This window comes from Pinus tabuliformis, chromosome 3_2, assembly GCF_031772625.1.
Source record: "Pinus tabuliformis cultivar Carrire ecotype Pingquan chromosome 3_2, CPIR1, whole genome shotgun sequence".
In the NCBI taxonomy this organism is placed as follows: Eukaryota; Viridiplantae; Streptophyta; class Pinopsida; order Pinales; family Pinaceae; genus Pinus; species Pinus tabuliformis.
The window spans coordinates 708,509,360-708,527,800 of NC_142302.1; the positions used below are offsets into that span (position 1 = coordinate 708,509,360).

The window sequence follows — 18,441 nt, forward strand, 5'->3', positions numbered from 1 at the left end:
ATGAGAAATCTAACAGGATTCGATAAAGGAACCAGTCGACCGTTAGGGATCCTTCCCGATGTGCTCATAACATTGAGAGGGAAAACTATTCACATGAACGTAATGGTAGTTCAAGGACCCCTAGATTACAATCTACTCCTTGGATGAGACTATATTTATTGCATGAGAGCCATTGTCTCATCACTCTTTAGAGTGATGTGTTTTCCGCACGAAGGAAGAGTGGTCAAGCTCGTGGACCAGCTTTCATTTCCCGGATCACGCATAGCAAATAGTCATATACCATCCCTAAATGGTCTTTTCACGCAAGAAATGTCTCAATCCCCAGTCCGTCCACCCGATGAGCGCGAGTGATTCGGGGGAACATGACTGAAACCCAGGGGGCATGCACCCTAGTCTGCTTCGGCAGGAAAACTTCGGGTATAGGGTAGGTTTCCGCGAGAGAATATGACTAGTTGTACCCCCATCCGTGATTGGAAGAGGGGGTTATTCTAGAACAAGATTCTCTTGTCAAAGTTATGTGAGTTGGCGGGCATCGCCGCTCACCTTTGTTTATTTCGGTAGACATCGCCGAAGAAGTGTTTTGTTTACGAGCTAAATAGAACAATCTTTGGGTAGCCTGAAAGAGGTATACCTTTCCTGATAAAACAAATGTTTTGTCAGCTCGAATAGAAGGTGACCTTGAAACTCTATTTTATACTTGGGGGCATGCAAACCTTTTGGAGTGCAAGCGAAGAGCGGCTATTTATTTTTTTAAATTTATAGGACCTCTAACCCTTTAAACTCGTAGGATCGGTTGTTTCCTAACTTGCATAAAGAAAGGATGTGGGGCAAATCTCTAAAAGTTGTCATTTTTATATGAGACATTCTTATCACACGACTGGATTAATCGAGCAGTGTTACCGCAAGGTTCAAGCTCGTTAAAAAATAATCCCGCATCGAGCAGTTTTAGCACATAGTTCAAGCTCGTTAAAAAATAAACATAAGACATGAGCAAATGTTTCCACCCGCGTTTGAGCTCATTAAAAAATGAACTATTCCCCAGTACATAACCATCGTGAATGTAGTACTTCAGCCATTAAAGCCTTGGTCGTGTTTGCACTGTCACCTCCACTTTTTCATTGGCCGATCATTCACCTCCATTTGATTGTTTACCCATTTTGAGGAACAGCTACGAAGAGTGATTTCACTAGCCATCCTTGTGACACTGCTGTGATTGGAAAATTCCAAACCTTGCCTTGAATCAGCTGCTACCCGTTTTATCAGTCGTTCCTCAAAAGACAAGTCTCCTTTAAGCTCTTTTCAACTGACTCGTAAAATATGAAAAGATTTTCAAGCCATTGCCCTCTCCAGCTCGTTAAAGGGACAGGAAGTGCTATCCCTCCTCTAGATTTTAATCTTTTTGGACCTGAGGGATTATTACACAAAAAGATCGAGCGCTTGTTTTGTTCGGCTCGTTAAAACTATCGAAAATTCATCCCTTCTGTATTGTTTTATACTTTTTCGGACTTAAGGGATTAGATGACGAAAAAGGAATTTTGGAGTTACCTTTACGTTCCTTTTCAGACTCTCTAAAATTGAAAAGGACCGAGTTATCTTTGTCGTTAAACTCGTTAAAAAGATTAATAGCGACAAACTTGTCTATAGATGAGAACGATCTTGACTATAGCAAGGCTCATTAAAACATAGCGATGGGTTTGCCCGAAGGGCAAATTATAGAAAAAGCATATGTTATCCTCCTCAAGCTTGACAAAAATAAATAGGTACTGGTCAGCAATGACTGGGGAAAAATTGGGAAGAAAACTCAAAGAAACTTTGTTGGTAGCAAGTCGCTCTTGAACATGACACTTCCACTCTGTGTCCGAGTCGGGTTGGGTTGTTTCATTCACCGGTCACATCACCATGGTCACGCCATACCATCCACATTTGGGGTTAATGCTACCAATCCATCACATCAGTGTCGCCGATATGTTCAAGAGAAGTCATCCAGAGAAGTCACCTATGTCTCACCCACTACCATACATTATACTCCATTCTTTCATGACCGCCACCCTGAACCTTATATCACTAGATCCTTTTCACCTCCATCAAAATCATTTGCTCCATTTTGTGTCATTGATGTGGGATTCATTAAGGCCCTCCTGTGACGGATCAATTCTTGTCGACATCAGCTCATTATCCAAGAAGTTGATCTAGGAACACCCCATTCAGTACTTTGAAGCTTGCATGCCTCAATGGCAAGTTTCTCACTTCCGGCGACAGGTTTACATCAATGGACTTTGACCGAATGATTTTTCGTGGTGTTCGACACCAAGTCCTTTATTCACACCACGTGAATTGTACTGCAGTACCTTGAGGGTCATTATCATTATCGGTGATTTCTCTCGCGCTTGTTAACAATTTAAATCATTGACTGGTAATCAAGCGATGTGTCTTTCCATGTTCGACTTCAGAACATTTCTCACATGGATCGACTTGTACTTCGAGTGAAGATCAGACGAGATTGAAGACCCCGGATCTAGTTTCATCCATCCGGGCTGCGATATATATTCAGGGAAATAAAAACATTAAGTGTACATCATTGCAGCACAGATAATCATCCTACCAAAAGGATGATGGCTCTATCAGAATCATCAGTCTACACTCAGACGATTGTCTGTCCTATGTACATGAAAATGAATTTATAAAGTTGAGCATGGGAATGCCCGCCTCAGCTAGATCATGAAAATATTATGAAGATAATGTATTGTATTGTATCTTATTACAGGTCTCCTCCCAGCATTGAAAGAACTTCGGATCCTCATAATAAAGCATTTCACCCGACACCAAAAGGTTAACGGCCTCATACTTTAGGGGGCAACTGTTATAGACATTTTTGTGCCCTACAACCTCAAGCATGAAATGTCCATAAACCAAGGGCTCCTAAGTCCCTAAAAGTGTTGTTCTAACCCCTAAAGGAACAAGGTCAACAGATTACAGCTTCTCCCAGAAGTTCTCCATGAAAAACTACTCAAAATTGTTCAAAACAGGATCATTGCAGCTGCTCCACTGGCTAGGTGCGTTGCATTTCACCCAATTGCACTGTGAGGGTGCGTTGCATTTCAAAACTCCCTTCTGTGGGGTGCGATGGGCGAGAAATGATAAATGGCAGTGTCATTCCATGAGGTGGAGAGGCAATGGAAGCTTCCATAATCTTCTCCTGTGACACTTGCCTCACTGAATTCGACCAAGGATGAGTAAGAGGCCCTCAGTCTCAAGTGGAAGCAAGAACTTACAGAGAGAAGACACTAATCAAATCACAAGCTGACTCATCCTCCTTACAGATATCTATATATGGATCCCTCATCCCAGAGATCCAGGGGGCTGGAATTTTGCATATTGTAAGGAATTGTTGTTGGTTTCTAGAGAAAAACATCAGATTGTTGGGTGATCTAACCTTTGTTTGAGGTGAAGAGGGGCTTCTTTGCTGGGAGGTTGATGCTGGGTTGGAACAACTGGTTGTAACTCCTCCTGGATCTTTTCTTGTTTATCAATAAAAGCTATTTGAGTTTTCCTCCATGCTTTTGTATCATTGATGTTTGTTACATTTGTATGGTTAATCTAAATCTGATCCTAGATTGTTTATGAATATAGATCCATGTCTTTGTATAGTGCTATGCTTCTATGATCTTACAGGTACTTTGTGAAGCTGGGCGTGAAAGGGAGCAGGTAGCTGGGGACTATCAAAGAAGAGAGGGATCGAACCGAAGGATTAGCGCAAGACAGAGGTTGATCCTTCTATTCCTCTCTATCTATAATTCATAAAGGAAATACAAAAGTAGCTTTTATCTGTTTGTTTCTAAGGCAGCTGTCACACCTTAGTGGGATAGAGCAGTTCTAAATAGACACTTTTCCCTGTAACAGTGGCACAACTTCTGTCGAAGTTGTTGTCGAACTACTAGGTTGATATTTATCCTTGTTGTTCGACAGCTGTGGATTCCCATAATCTTTGTTCCTTGTCGATATCAAAGCATCATTTTGCTGTTTGGAAACCAACAACACCAACACTTGAGACAGGGAATCATTTCCACTGTCAACCAGATTTGTTCCTGGATTAGGAAATGGATCAGTTAATACTGCTGAGGTTTTTGAATTCTTGAAGAATTTTTTAAGCTCAGCTCTATACGGACAATCTGACGTCCAATGATCCTCATCGCATATAAAGCATGGATGATTTGGTTTGCTATTTCCAGAAGGGTTTGCAGAAGATTTTTCAGGTGATGATTCCTCCTGTTTCTTCTTCTTCCCTTTGTTCTTCTTCTTGCCTCCTGGTTGCTTGTTTTCTTTGCCTTTATCTGTTGAGATGACATTTACTTCCGAGGCAAGAAGTTCTTCTTTTTCATTTTGACTACAAATCTTACTGGCCATTTTAGATGTATCCTTTGTCAATTTTGTGTCTGTCATGCCAATCACGCCATCGTCGGCATGAGAGTCATTGTTTAATTTAGGATGAGGAGGGACCGAGAATTCCGGTCTGGGAGCGTCAAGTATTTTATCGTAGAGCGTGCCAGACTGAGTGTAAATCAAGTCTAAATATTGTGCACGAGCAATAACTTTTTCTTCGGTGATGACTCCCCCTTTTGTCACATCTTCTGTAATGGAAGGTAACAAAGACTTAATAAACCATTCAGCTAAAAGCTGATGAGGAACATACGCTTTTACCATTCTACGACGACATCGCCACTCATGAATATGATCAGATATGTGAGTGGTCGTTGTTTGTTTGAAATTGGTAAGAAGTTTTGTTCCCATTTCGTACCTTATTGGTAACTGAGAATGGGTTAAAAAGGTTGTGGCTAGGGTACTGAAGTTGTCAAACGAAGCTCTGGGCAATTCAGTATACCATTTTGCTGCCGGACCAGTTAAAGTCCTCTGAAAAAGGCGAAGCCTAATCGAATCATCGTTTAGGGTGTTTGATGAACACCACAGATGAAAGGTCATCACATGATTCGACAGATCTTCACCCGGATTTCCATTAAATTTAGGAATATCTGACGGAAGTTTATGCGAAATTGTTGGCCACCAAGGGGCGTAAGCGATTGGATCATTTGTTAACCGATTTAGATCCGGTAACTCTAGAGTTGCCACGAAGGGTAACTGTTGATTCAGAGTAGGCGAAGCATACCCAAGATAAGTGGGATCGCGTGAGCAGTTGGTCTTTGCATACCAGCATAATGCATTTGATGTTGGTAACTTTGGTAAGGTTGGTGGGCATAACCATTGTAGAATGGTTGATTTTGATCGTTTTGAATATACGGTTGCCCACTATTTGCAAAGATTTGTTGCTCAGATCCTTGGTACACTTGTTGGAATTGCAGTTGTTGGTATTGCACCAGCCATGGTTGTGAAGCCATGTGTTGTTTCCCGATACTAACTGTTTGACCAAGATGAGGGGTAATTGTACTCGTTTGGGCCTGTGTCATTCCACCGGTCGACGATTGTGGTTGAGTCGCAGGGTCAAGAGGCTGTTGCATTACAACATGAGAAACCTGAGGTTGGCATACAATAGGCAGCACTTGTACTTGCGACAATGTCACAATAGCTGGCGTAGTTGGTATATTTGACATAGGTAAACATTGTTGCATTGAATACACAACTCTTGGTTGTTGAGGTAGTATCGGCACCCAACTGCTAGATGTAATTCCAGCATAACCTGAATTTTGTTGTGAACTCCTGTATGGTTGTCCTCATGGAGGAGACAACGAAAGGGTATACTGCCCCCCATACGGCGATAATCCAGTACTTAAAGGAATGGTTTTCCCTTGAGGACCGGACTGCCCAAATTTACACCTTGAAGGATCAATTTGCTGAGATTCAACATAAGAGTTTTCGGATACTATTCTGGATGTACAAATAGGAACAGACCATACTATCGAAATAGCCCCTGAGTGGGCCCTTCTAGCAATTGAGAGCTACTTGGGACAGATGGTATACTGGCAAACATTGTTGGAGTGACAGCAGGAAGTTCTGTCGTCACTGTGTCGGATGACACAGTCTTAGATGTCAACGGTTGTTCAGACATTTCTAGTCTATCCAAAAGATTACCTAGTGATTCTACAGGGGCTTCTGCTGGCGGTAGACTAATTTCTGATGAAGAAGGATACAGAGTGATCCCGACTCCGAATTGCGATGGAGCACTAGATGTAGGATCCTCCACAATCTCTTCTATAGCAATCAGACCAGGTGGAAGAGGTAGACCGTCAGGTCCGTAAAATATTTCTGGTGCCGAAGAAGGTATGGAATCTGTAGCGATAGATGTTTGGGGAATAACACTCTCCGAACTGGTTGTAGATGAAACTGGTTCAGTAACATAAGTGTTTACCTTCAAACTAGGATCAGTGCTACTATCCCTCGGTGGCTGCTGAACTTCTTCTGTAAAGGCAGGGATACCAGAAATGTTTGGAGTAACCGGAGTCTCTGATGGTGTTGGAACACTTGTTCTAACTTTACCAGGAGATTTGGAACCAGTTAAACGAGTTCGCTTTGTCCGTAATAGTTTCGATTCTGGAGACAAAGACGGTTGACTCGTAAGCCTCCGCGAACGACGGGGTTTCAATTGACTTTCTTCCACGATTGCGGATTACTCGATCAACTAAAAATAAAGGGGAAGTATGTTTCCGAATTAGATGAATTTTAGACGCTTTGACACAACTTGTTTTTTCAATTTTTAAGAGTCGAGAAAAAACAAAAGATGACTCTAGTCGCCTTCAATTTTTAATGAGCCTGAAGTGACAAGTGCTCAGATGGACCTTTTCTGTTAAGGAGTTTGAAAAGGAACGAAAGGGACTGCTCTGGAAATCTAGGTAGAGGGATTACCAAACCAATCGCAAAACTACAGAATAATTTTTACGGTACGACAGTCAATCTTCCCGAATGTTGTGTTCAGTGCATTGCGATCGATAGGGCAACAGACACGGCTTCCTATGGATAAAGGATTAAGCCTATTGTGGTCTCCCAAAATATACTTGACGGTACGTGGGAGCACAAGTCTGTACTATCACTTATCGTCTCAAAGTGGAGGAATCACCCAAACAACAATGAAAACAACAGTTACCAGGCTTTACGACGCCGGAATATGTCTCTAGCCTAGACTTCTAGATGTTGTGCATTAGGTTCCAAAGCGTTGTTAGATTCATTAAATTTATTTTATAGTTGATCTTGCTTAAGAAATTTTCCTTTCAGGTTCACCGCGCGATGTAGATGTACAATTCCTAAAATGCAATCTAAGATGATAAACAGTCGTTTTATCTTCTTTGTGCAATGAAAATCCTAGCTACTAAGGAAAGAGAGATAGTATTCTTTCAACAAAGAGCAAAGAGCACACACTATATGCACTGTCCTAAATCAAACCAATCAAATAGTCTAAATGCAAATGCACATGCATGTATTTGTTTTCAGCCTTCTTAATATGTGAATGATAAAAAGAAAGCTAATGCGCAAATCTGAATTATTTTTCAAAGTGACAATTACTAACAAGTCTCTTTTCAAAATCAAAATGAAGACAATGACAACACTTTGCGATTTGGAAATGAAAACTTGCTTTCGACACTAGAAAAACTACTAATTCAGATCAAATACAATAGTAACAGGGTAATCGACTATCAAGAACAATCAGATTCTCTTCTATGACTGAAAACGACACTTGCGACACTTTCAAATCAAGAAACGACAGTACAATTACGTTACTTCTTTGTAAAGGAGAACTGAAAATGACTCAACAAATACATAAAAACATTTACAGTTCTTTGCACAATGGAGGCGGAATAACAGCAAGGAAAGGGGTTTCAAACAGAGGTGTACTGACTACAGGCAGCAAAACTCCTGAATAGATCTAAAAAGAGTGAACACAGAAACCAAAATTTAGGAACAATGCCTAGTCTGATCAGCGCACCTGTAACACAGTGAATTTGAAATGCAGCGCACCTACTACACTCGGGAAGTGCGCTGAATTTGAGATTCACAGAACAGACAGTGCGTTGGACCAGGGACGAGACTTTGATTGGGTTCCGGGTCACAGTTTGCAGTTCAGTTCAGGGATTTTGGCCGAGCAAGTGGTAATCAGTAAATCAATCATAGGGGTAGATCTAAGGAGGTTACTAGAGCCACCACGAGGGCAATTAGAAAGCTTGTAAATTAGTTGTTTAATTCATAAACAAAACACGGAGATTGACTGAAGCAGCGTTGATCTACTTTGCACTTGCATAGAAAATGCAGTTCGAAGGCTAGCTGGCTTGACTTCAGGCTCCGTCTGTAAGTTTATAAAGTAAACAAATGTAGATAAACAATCAATCTAGTCGCTCCCAGCGAAGTCACCATTTTGTTACAGGGAAAAGTGTCTATGCAGAACTGCTAATCCCACTAAGGCTGGTAGCTACCTTAGAAACAAACAAAGTAAAACTACTTTCATTTTCCTTTATGAAAGATAGATGAGAGAAGAATAAAGGAGACCAACCTCTTTCTTGCGCTTGGTTCCTTGCCCAATTCCTCTCTCTTCTGATAGTCCTTTGCTACTTGCTTTCTTGTATACCCAGCTTCACAGAGTACCTGCAGAATCAAAGCAGCATAACACTATACGAGAACATGGATCTATTATCATAAAAAATCTAGGATCAGATGTAAATTGACCATACAAATGCATAAAACATAAATCACACAAGAGTATGGAGGAAAACTTGAATAGCTTTATTGATAATCAAGAAAGATCCAAGAGAGTTACAACCAGTTGTTCTGACCCAGCATCATCCTCTCAGCAAGTAAGCCCTTCTTCACCTCATGAAAATCTTAGATCACCCAACACTATGATGTTACCTCAAGAAACCAACAACAATTCCTTACAAGATGCAAAATTCCAGCCTCTGGATCTCTGGGATGAGGGATCCATATATAGATGTCTGTAAGGGAGATGAGTCAGCTTGTGATTTGATTAGTGTCTTCCCTCTGATAGTTCTTGCTTCCACTTGGAGATTGATGATCTCTTACTCATCCCTGGTCAAATTCAGAGAGGCAAGTGTCACAGGAGAAGTTTCTGGAAGATTCCATGCTTCTCCACCTCGTGGATTGACACTGCCATTTGTCCCTTCTCGCCCATCGCACCCCATAGAAGGGATTTTTGAAATGCAACGCACCCACTGTGTGTATTTAGGTGAGATGCAATGCACTTTGCCTATGGAGCAGGTGAAATGGTCCAGTTTTGACCAGTTCTGAGCAGTATTTCATGGAGAACTTCTAGGAGAAGCTCTAATCAGTTGACCTTGTTCATTTAGGGGTTGGAACAACACTTTTAGGGACTTAGGAGCCCTTGGTTTATGGACATTTTATGCTTGGGGTTGCAGTGACCAAAAATGTCTATAACAAGCCCCTTCATCTATGATGGTACCGGCCATGACCATTCTATATATTGTAGCAATGATTCGAAATGGTACACTAGCTGGTAAGCAGGGTCTGCCTAGTAGATTCCAATCGAAGGAAACAACTAGGTTGCTTGGAGGTGGGACCGAATAGACGGCCGGATATGACTCTGATGAACTTCCTTCCTGCGGTAAAGGAACGGGTAGACTGTCCCCATGTTCATCGGAGTCTGTGCTTACGAAGAGAATTTGGACGGTGTCATTTTTATTCAGTCCAATGACTGTATCATCTGAAGATGGATCCTCTGAAGGCAAGGTCGGGTCAATTGCCGCCTCGAACTTTTGACTTTCATCTAGTGTGGATTCAGATGGTTTATCTTCAATGATAGACGCTTCGGCTGACCATAATGGTGCATCAGCCAGATTTTCAACTAGTGACGGACTCGGCAAGAGTTTCTTATATCCAGGAGGAAGTCATAACGGTGAAACCGGACGGTCGTCCAAAACTCTTTTAGCTTCGTCTAAGAAGGGAAAATGGTGGAAAGTGTGATCGCCTTCACACAGTTTACAAGGAAATTTACATTTTCCTTTTTGTTCAGGGGCTTCACTTTCACTAGTCGACGGTGTATTTTCAACATGATCATCAAAGGTTGATGACACCGGATTGTGCAAACGAGGAGACCAATCCCTTAAGATCTAAGGGATGCAAGGACAATCTCGATGATAGTGGTCTCCATTGAAAATGACACATGGCGATTTAGGCCTGGATGGTGCAGTGTGTGGATTTTCGCTAGACAATGCTTGGTTGCCCCTTTTCGCCTTTGGCTCCTTCTTCTTCTTCTCTTTCTTCTTCTTCTCCTTCTTCTTCTCGGTTACTTGATTTTTGGCTTTACTAACTTCATCAAGCGAAGAGGAAGGAGGAGAGGAAGAATTGGACGAAGTAGAAGGTTGGGTGGTAACTCTGGTATCATTTAGTTGTTGGCTTGATTGTTCAGGGATCACAGTGTTATGAACGACAGAGGTTGAGAAGAGCCATACGGGCAAGCCGATTGTCAATCCTGGAAGCAAAAATGTGGCCAGATGGGGTGCACCAACATCTCCCCAAGAGGATAAAGGACTATGATTTCCCCCAAGGGGAACTCCTTGGTTGGTGGACTCCATTTTTCTCAACCTAAGACTAACGTAAGAAAGGTGATATTTATTCTGATTAAAATAAATTTTAGACGCTTTGACACAACTTGTTTTTTCAATTTTTAAGAGTCGAGAAAAAACAAAAGATGACTCTAATCACCTTAGATTTTTATGAGCCTGAAGTGGCAAGTGCTCAGATGGACCTTTTCCTTTAAGGAGTCTGAAAAGGAACAAAAGAGACTGCTCTGGAAATTTAGACAGAGGGATTACCAAACCAATCGCAAAACTGCAGAATACTTTTTATGGTACGACAGTCAATCTTCCTGAATGCTATGTTCAATGCATTGTGATCGATAGGGAGGCAGACACGACTTCCTATGGATAAAGGATAAAGCCTATTATGGTCTCCCAATATATACTCGACAGTACGTGGGAGCACAAGTTCGTACTGGCACTTATCATCTCAAAGTGGAGGAATCACCCAACCATCAATGAAAACAACAGTTACCAGGCTTTACGACGCCGGAATACGTCTCTAGCCTAGACTTCTAAATGTTGTGCATTAGGTTCCAAAGCGTTTTTAGATTCATTAAATTTATTTTACAGTTGATCTTGCTTAAGAAATTTTCCTCTCAGGTTCATCACGTGATGTAGATGTACAATTCCTAAAATGCAATCTAAGATGATAAACAATCGTTTAATCTTCTTTTTGCAATGAAAATCCTAGCTACTAAGGAAAGAGAGATGATATTCTTTCAACATAGAGCAGAGAGCACACACTATATGCACTGTCCCAAATCAAACCAACAAATAGTCTAAATGCAAATGCACATGCATGTATCTTTTTCAGGCTTCTTAATATGTGAATGATAGAAAGAAAGCTAAGTGAAAATCTGAATTATTTTTCAAAGCGACATTACTAGCAAGTTTCTTTTCAAGACAAAATGAGGACAATGATGACACTTTGCGATTTGGAATTGAAAAATTTATTTCGACACTTGAAAAAATACTAATTCAAATCAAATACAAGAGTAACAGTGTAATAGACTATCAAGAATAATCGGATTCTCTTCTATGACTGAAAACGACACTTGCGACACTTTCAAATCAAGAAACGACAGTTCAATTGCGCTACTTCTTTGTAAAAGAGAACTGAAAATGGCTCAAAATACATAAAAAAATTTACAGTTCTTTGCACAATGGAGGTAGAATAATGGCAAGGAAGGGGGTTTCAACAGAGGTATACTAACTACAGTCAACAAAACTCCTGAATAGAGCTGAAAAAGAGTGAACACAGAAACCAAAATCTAAGAGCGGAAGAGGCCTTGTCTGATTAGCGCACCTGTAACACAGGGAAAAAGAGATGCAACGCACCTACTACACTCGGGAAGTGCGATGCATCCAGAATCCAAAGAAGAGATAATGCGATGGTCCAGGTATGAGACTTCAACTGGGTTCCAGGTCACAGTTTGTAGCTCAGTTCAGGGATTTAGGAGAGCAAGTGGTAATTAGTAAATCAATCACGGGTAGATCTAAGGAGGTTACTAGAGCCACCACAAGGGCAATTAGAGAGCTTGTAAATCGATTGTTCAGTTCATAAACAAAACCTGGAGATAGACTGAAGCAGCATTGATCTACTTTGCACTTGCATAGAAAATGCAGTTCGAAGGCTAGCTGGCTTGACTTCAAGCTCCGTCTGTAAGTTTATAAAGCAAACAAATGTAGACAAACAAACAATCTATTCATTCCCAGCGGAGTTGCCATTTTGTTATTGAGAAATCTAGTGTCTATGCAGAGCTGCTAGTCCCACTAAGGCTAGTAGGTACCTTAGAAACAAACAAACTAAAACTACTTTCGTTTTCCTTTAAGAGAAATAGATAAGAGGGGAATAAAGGAGACCAACCTCTATCTTGCGCTTGGTTCCTTGCTTGATTCCTCTCCCTTCTGATAGATCTTTGCCACTCACTTCCTCGTCTACCCAGCTTCAAAGAGCACTTGTAGAATCAAAGCAGCATAACACTATCCAAGAACATAGATCTATTATCATAAGCAATATAGGACCAGATATATATTGACCACACAAATGCATATATCATCAATCATACAAGAATGTGGAGGAAAACTTGAATAGCTTTATTAATAATCAAGAATAGCAAAGAGGATTACAACCAATTGTTCTGACCCAGCATCATCCTCTCAGCAAGAAAGCCCTTCTTCACCTCATGAAAAGCTTAGATCACCCAACACTATGATATTACACCAAGAAACCAGCAACACTTCCTTACAAGATACAAAATTCCAGCCTCTGGATCTCTGGGATGAGGGATCCATATATAGATGTTTGCAAGGGGGGTGAGTCAGCTTTTGAGATTTGATTAGTGTCCTCTCTCTGATAGTTCTTGATTCCACTTGGATATTGATGATCTCTTACTCATTCCTGGACGAATGCAGAGAGGCAAGTGTCACAGGAGAAGTTTATGGAAGATTCCATGATCCTCCACCTTGCAGATTGACCTTTCCATTTGTCCACTCTCGCCCATCGCACCCCATAGAAGGGATTTTCAAGATGCATCTCACCTCCCGTGTGTATTTAGGTGGGATGCAGCGCACTTTGACCATGGAGCAGGTGAGATGGTCCAGTTTTGACCAGTTCTGAGTAGTTTTTCATGGAGAACTTCTGGGAGAAGATGTAATCAGTTGACCTTTTTCTTTTAGAGGTCGGAACAACACTTTTAGGGACTTAAGAGCCCTTGGTTTATGGACATTTATGATCGGGTTGCAGTGCCCAAAAATGTCTATAAAAATGGTGCTTTTTCAATTGTGGGAAAAAATTCCATACATTATAGTGCGTCTTGGTAAAATATTGCCGATTCATAGAGAAAGATCAATGGTTCCTTGGGTGGAACTATACCAATGTGTGGGTGGGACCAGGATCATGAGATTCATTTTTTACTACCATCACAATGAACTACAACCAAATTAACTCATGAGATTCATTTTTTACTGCCATAACAATGAACTACATCCAAATTGGTTATAAAAGATTGCATTGTTAAAAGTTAATTTTTAGCTTTAAAGTTTGACATAATAATTATAAAACCAAATCTCATTTGTTTAAATAACATGGAAACCCATAATATTAATATTAGATAATTAAATATAATAAAGAATATTTATAGTTTTTTTTGTTTAATTATATAAAATCCAAATGTAAATTTATTTAAAATTACAACTTAGAACATGGCTAATCATTTTGTAATTTTGAAAAATAAAAAAAATATAACTTTTTTAAATGAGTATACAATAAGATAAGAAAATATACATTCCATACATTTTGATATATTCATAAAATATAATGTTTTTAAAATTTATAAAAAAAATAATTATAATTAAAAAATATAACGATCATCCAAATAAAAAATTTAATTTCTCGGAGTTTTCTTTCCCGCTTTAGTGTATTTGAATGAATGTTGAGTAGTTGAAAAAAAGGAAAGACCATTTTGCTGTGTTTTCTTCCCCGCCTTAGTGTATTTGAATGAATGTTGAGTAGTTGAAAAAAGAGGAAAGACCATTATGTCGCATTTTCTTCGCGAATATTGAGTAGTCGAAAAAAAAGGAAAGATTAGAACAAGTTTTCTTCCTCGCCTTAGTGTATTTGAATGAATGTTGAGTAGTTGAAAAAAAAAGGAAAGACCATAGGCATAGTAGAATCTGATCTGTGGCTATATGGAAACAAGTACAGGTCGTTGGATCAATCTTTAGGGTTAGATTGATGGCCATTCTTAGAATTGATTTGAAAATTTGTTTTATATTTTCACATGAAATGTACGTTGAGTAGTTGAAAAATAGGAAATACCATGGGAACAATACAATATGATCTGTGGCTATATGGAAATAGGTACGGGTAGTTGGATAATTTTTAAGGTTTCTAGATCGATGGCCATTCTTAGAATTCATTTGCAAATTTGTTTTATATTTTCACATGAAATGTTGCAGTAATTTGCTGGCAGTTATTGTTTCATGGTTGAATTTGGATGCCTTGAGAAATAAGATTGAGGAGGATCTCTTCAATGGCTTGCTCACAAAACATGGATCTATTTTCGTTGGGCAAATCTGGACCAGGATGGAAGGATCAGAATCCTTGGTCTTGCATAGGTACCCTTTCTTTCCTTTAATTCCTTCTTCGATTTCAATTGCTTCAAACAATCTACCAACTTTTCCACCTAAAATTAAGTTATTCGGGTTTTGTTTTTTAATAATTTAGCTTCAAATGAACTAGCCCTGCAATTACTATATTGGCAATGAAATTTATATTAAATATACGCTGAAATCTTATAGTAGTTTGGTAGTATACCACACTATAAATTACAAAAATAGTAGTTTGATAGTATACCACACCAGGAAAACAATGAAAAAAACAACAACGTAGATTTCTCAGGGTAACTCCCTTCCCTCCCTCATTTCAATGCAAAACAAAAATATTTTCTTGCTCTCTTTCCATTTCACGACAGTTCTTAATCAGAAATCTCAATTTCAAGCTCTGTTACCAGAAATGAAACAAAAGTCTTCGTTTTTGAAAAAAACCATATAAAAAATGGAACGGTATGGAAAATGGTGTTTTATACGGTAGTTTTTGGTTTTTAATGCAAGAAATTGGGTTTTCCAAAAACCATTCGTTTCTTGAAACTATTTTATGGAAAACATTAATCTGGTTCATTTGCAATATGGATCTCTTCCCGATTGGACGTCGACATGAATCATAAAAAACATTGTTTTCTGGATAGTTTTTGAAGGCATTTTCATAGATTGGACCTCGACATGAATCATAAAAAACATTGTTTTCTGGATAGTTTTTTAAGGCATTTTCATAGTTTATGGTTAGAAGTTAACCATATATAGCTTAGGTGCTAACGGACAGGTTTGTTGCAAATAGGTTGGGTGTTCTCCCTAGTGACAACAACTTGCAATAATGCTTAATATATCTTTAACAACATTGACTATTTAGGGATTTTATTAGTTAAAGTTATGTTATTTTTTTAATTGCAGCCATTTATGTGTAGCAGTGTATGGTTAAGTTTTTACAAAAAAAAAAAAAATTGTTATTTTTGTGTTGCTTTTATTTAGAAGTGGATTTAGTGATTGTATCTAATATTTAAAATGTGTATTTTTATAAAAATTATAAATTTAAATGTATAAGTTTTTTTTATATATTTTTTTATAAATTTAGTAATGTATATAGATATTTTATATATATTTTTATAAATTAGTAGTTAAATAATTTAGTTATGTTTTCTAGTTAATTAATTATTTTATATAAACATTGGGACATATATTTTTTTTGCCATTGGTCTAGTTTATAACCTCTCAAATGATTGGAAAAGGATTTTGATAAAACCATCCTATAGAAACTTTTATCAACTATTAGACTATCTATAATATTAAATATCATCAACCAAAGAGATTAATTTAATATATAAAAAATAATAATTATCTATTATCCATCCCATTAATAGTTTTATGCCATAACTACTTTTTTCATCAGTGATAAGAGAGATTATGTTAGGTAATTTGCAATAATAAAGCTTAAGAGAAACAAGCTATTGATTAATATGTCTATGATAAATATGTAAAATTTCATAATTACATTAAAAGAGATATAAATAATTGTAAATTTATAAAAATAAACAAGTCTCAAAAATCAAAATACAAAATAGAAATTCATCATTTAATAAATTTTAAATACAAAACAAATAGGAGTACTACTACAAGAAAATACTCCTCTTCATTTATAAATAACCAGCGTAGATCTATCTCTCTCGAGCATCAAGAGAGATCAAATCTCTCTCTCTCTCTCTCTCTCTCTCTCTCTCTCTCTCTCTCTCTCTCTCTACAAACCTCTTTAAGTGAAGAGATTTGATCCTCTCAACGCTTGATCCACAGTTAAAATGGATCTAGGTTTCTTTAGTTATTAGCCTTTGAATAGGCTACATTGTAGAAAAATATTGTGGATAAAAACCATGGGTTAGGAGTACCATGGGAAAATCCATGGGCAAGCAAAAACTATGCACGAGAGAATTTTATGTTTTTTAATTTTTTTATTTGATTTGATTTTGTTTTATTTTGACTGAGTTAAAATGCCAAATATTATAACATATTCCCCAAGTGGAAAGGTCTCTTGGCACAAAAATCTAACAACCAAAAATATATTAAGAGGGGCCTAGAATAAAATACCTAGATTATGACATTTCTTTTCAAGACTTCAAGGTCTCTCTCGCTTGTTTTAATTTATGAAAGAAAATTGATGAGAAAAAACTAATAAATTAAATAAATATTAAATACAAAACCATGGAATCTAACAAAACCATGTGCAAAAACTAGCAAATTAAATGAATATAAAGTACAAAACCATGGAATATAACAAAACTATTGGCCATAACATTTTTTCAAAAGTTATTTTAACATAAACAAATCTAGGGACTAAAAAAGAATGGTTTGGTAAGTTCTAACCATGGGTGATAACAATTTTTTTAAATTTATTTTAACATAATCATATTTAACAACTAAAAATGAATGGTTTGGTATGTTATAACCACAAGCGATATTTATATATAATATTTAACTAAGTAGAAATTAAAAAAATCACAATTTAATAATTTATTTCACTTATTTATATTGATCAACCACACTTGTTAATTGGAAACATTGAATCACATAACACATTTTAATGGCCCAAACAGAATAAATGAAAATTAATAAAAATAGCTAATATCAAGAAAGAATATCTAAATTTAACTCTTAAATTTAACATAAAAATAAATTTACTATACAAAACCATATATATGATGCATTAAAATAATTAATATAAAACATGACTACATATAATAATCATTTAATCAATGCAAATACAAATATGAGATAGCCATTATACACTTTAACAATAATTATGGTAAATAATATATAGTAGCCTAGATCCATCTTAATTTCGGATATACCAACACCCTAAAGGGATCAAATCTCTTTTATAAATTAGTAATGCATATATATATATATATATATATATATATATATATATATATATATTATATATATATATATATATATATATAGTTAAATAATTTAGTTATTTTTTCTCACAAACTAGCAATTTATATCTAGTTCAACTATACTTTTAAATATATTTTTTTTATTATTATAAAGATTAGTTTTCTATTATAATGGATTAAAGATAAATTTTTGAAAGTTTTCTCTTTAGATTTTGTCTTCAAACACACGTTGTAGTATTTATGGTTCTGCAAGTGGAAATAGTTCGAGACAACCCTCTATTTTTGGCTATATATCCAATGGAGATCAACTCAATCCCCACCATCTTGTTACCCAACCATGAAAACAATAACCAATAAATGTGTGGAAAATGATACAATAGATCCCAAATTTGAGGTCCACTCATGTCACATCCAAGAATATATATAATGTTATGTGGGATCATGTACTCATCTGGGAAATGCAAAGGCTAAATCAAACTTGAATTAGGTGCCAAGTGTTTCTTCACTATTGTATTTTCCAGCCTAGAGGATCAAACATGGGTATTCAAGAATGGCTTATGTGAGAAATGGAAGCTTTGTTGATCACTATAAGTATTAAGTAATGGCCAATGTGAGTAGCTAATGCCTATGAGCAACTACCTATGAACCAATGTATTCGAGAATGTTAATGATGAATGCTTGGTTTTATGTTTCATATTTTTCTTGTTTTCTCTCTACTCGTTTCTTGAATGTGAAACAAATGCTTGGTTGTATGTTTCATATTTAGTATGTTTTTATCTCTCCTCGTTTCTTGAATGTGAAATCTCCAAAATTGTTCTTGTCTCATTGTCTTTTCTCGTTTCGTTTCCCTTTCCAGTTTCTAGTAACATATATTTCAAGCCCTT

The 18,441-nt window shown here is 37.3% G+C and overlaps 1 pseudogene; it reads right to left on the reverse strand.

The window, feature by feature from the left end:
- LOC149182614 (serine/threonine-protein phosphatase 5-like) overlaps positions 1–18,441 on the reverse strand; it is a 164,577-nt pseudogene that overhangs the window by 112,141 nt on the left and 33,995 nt on the right.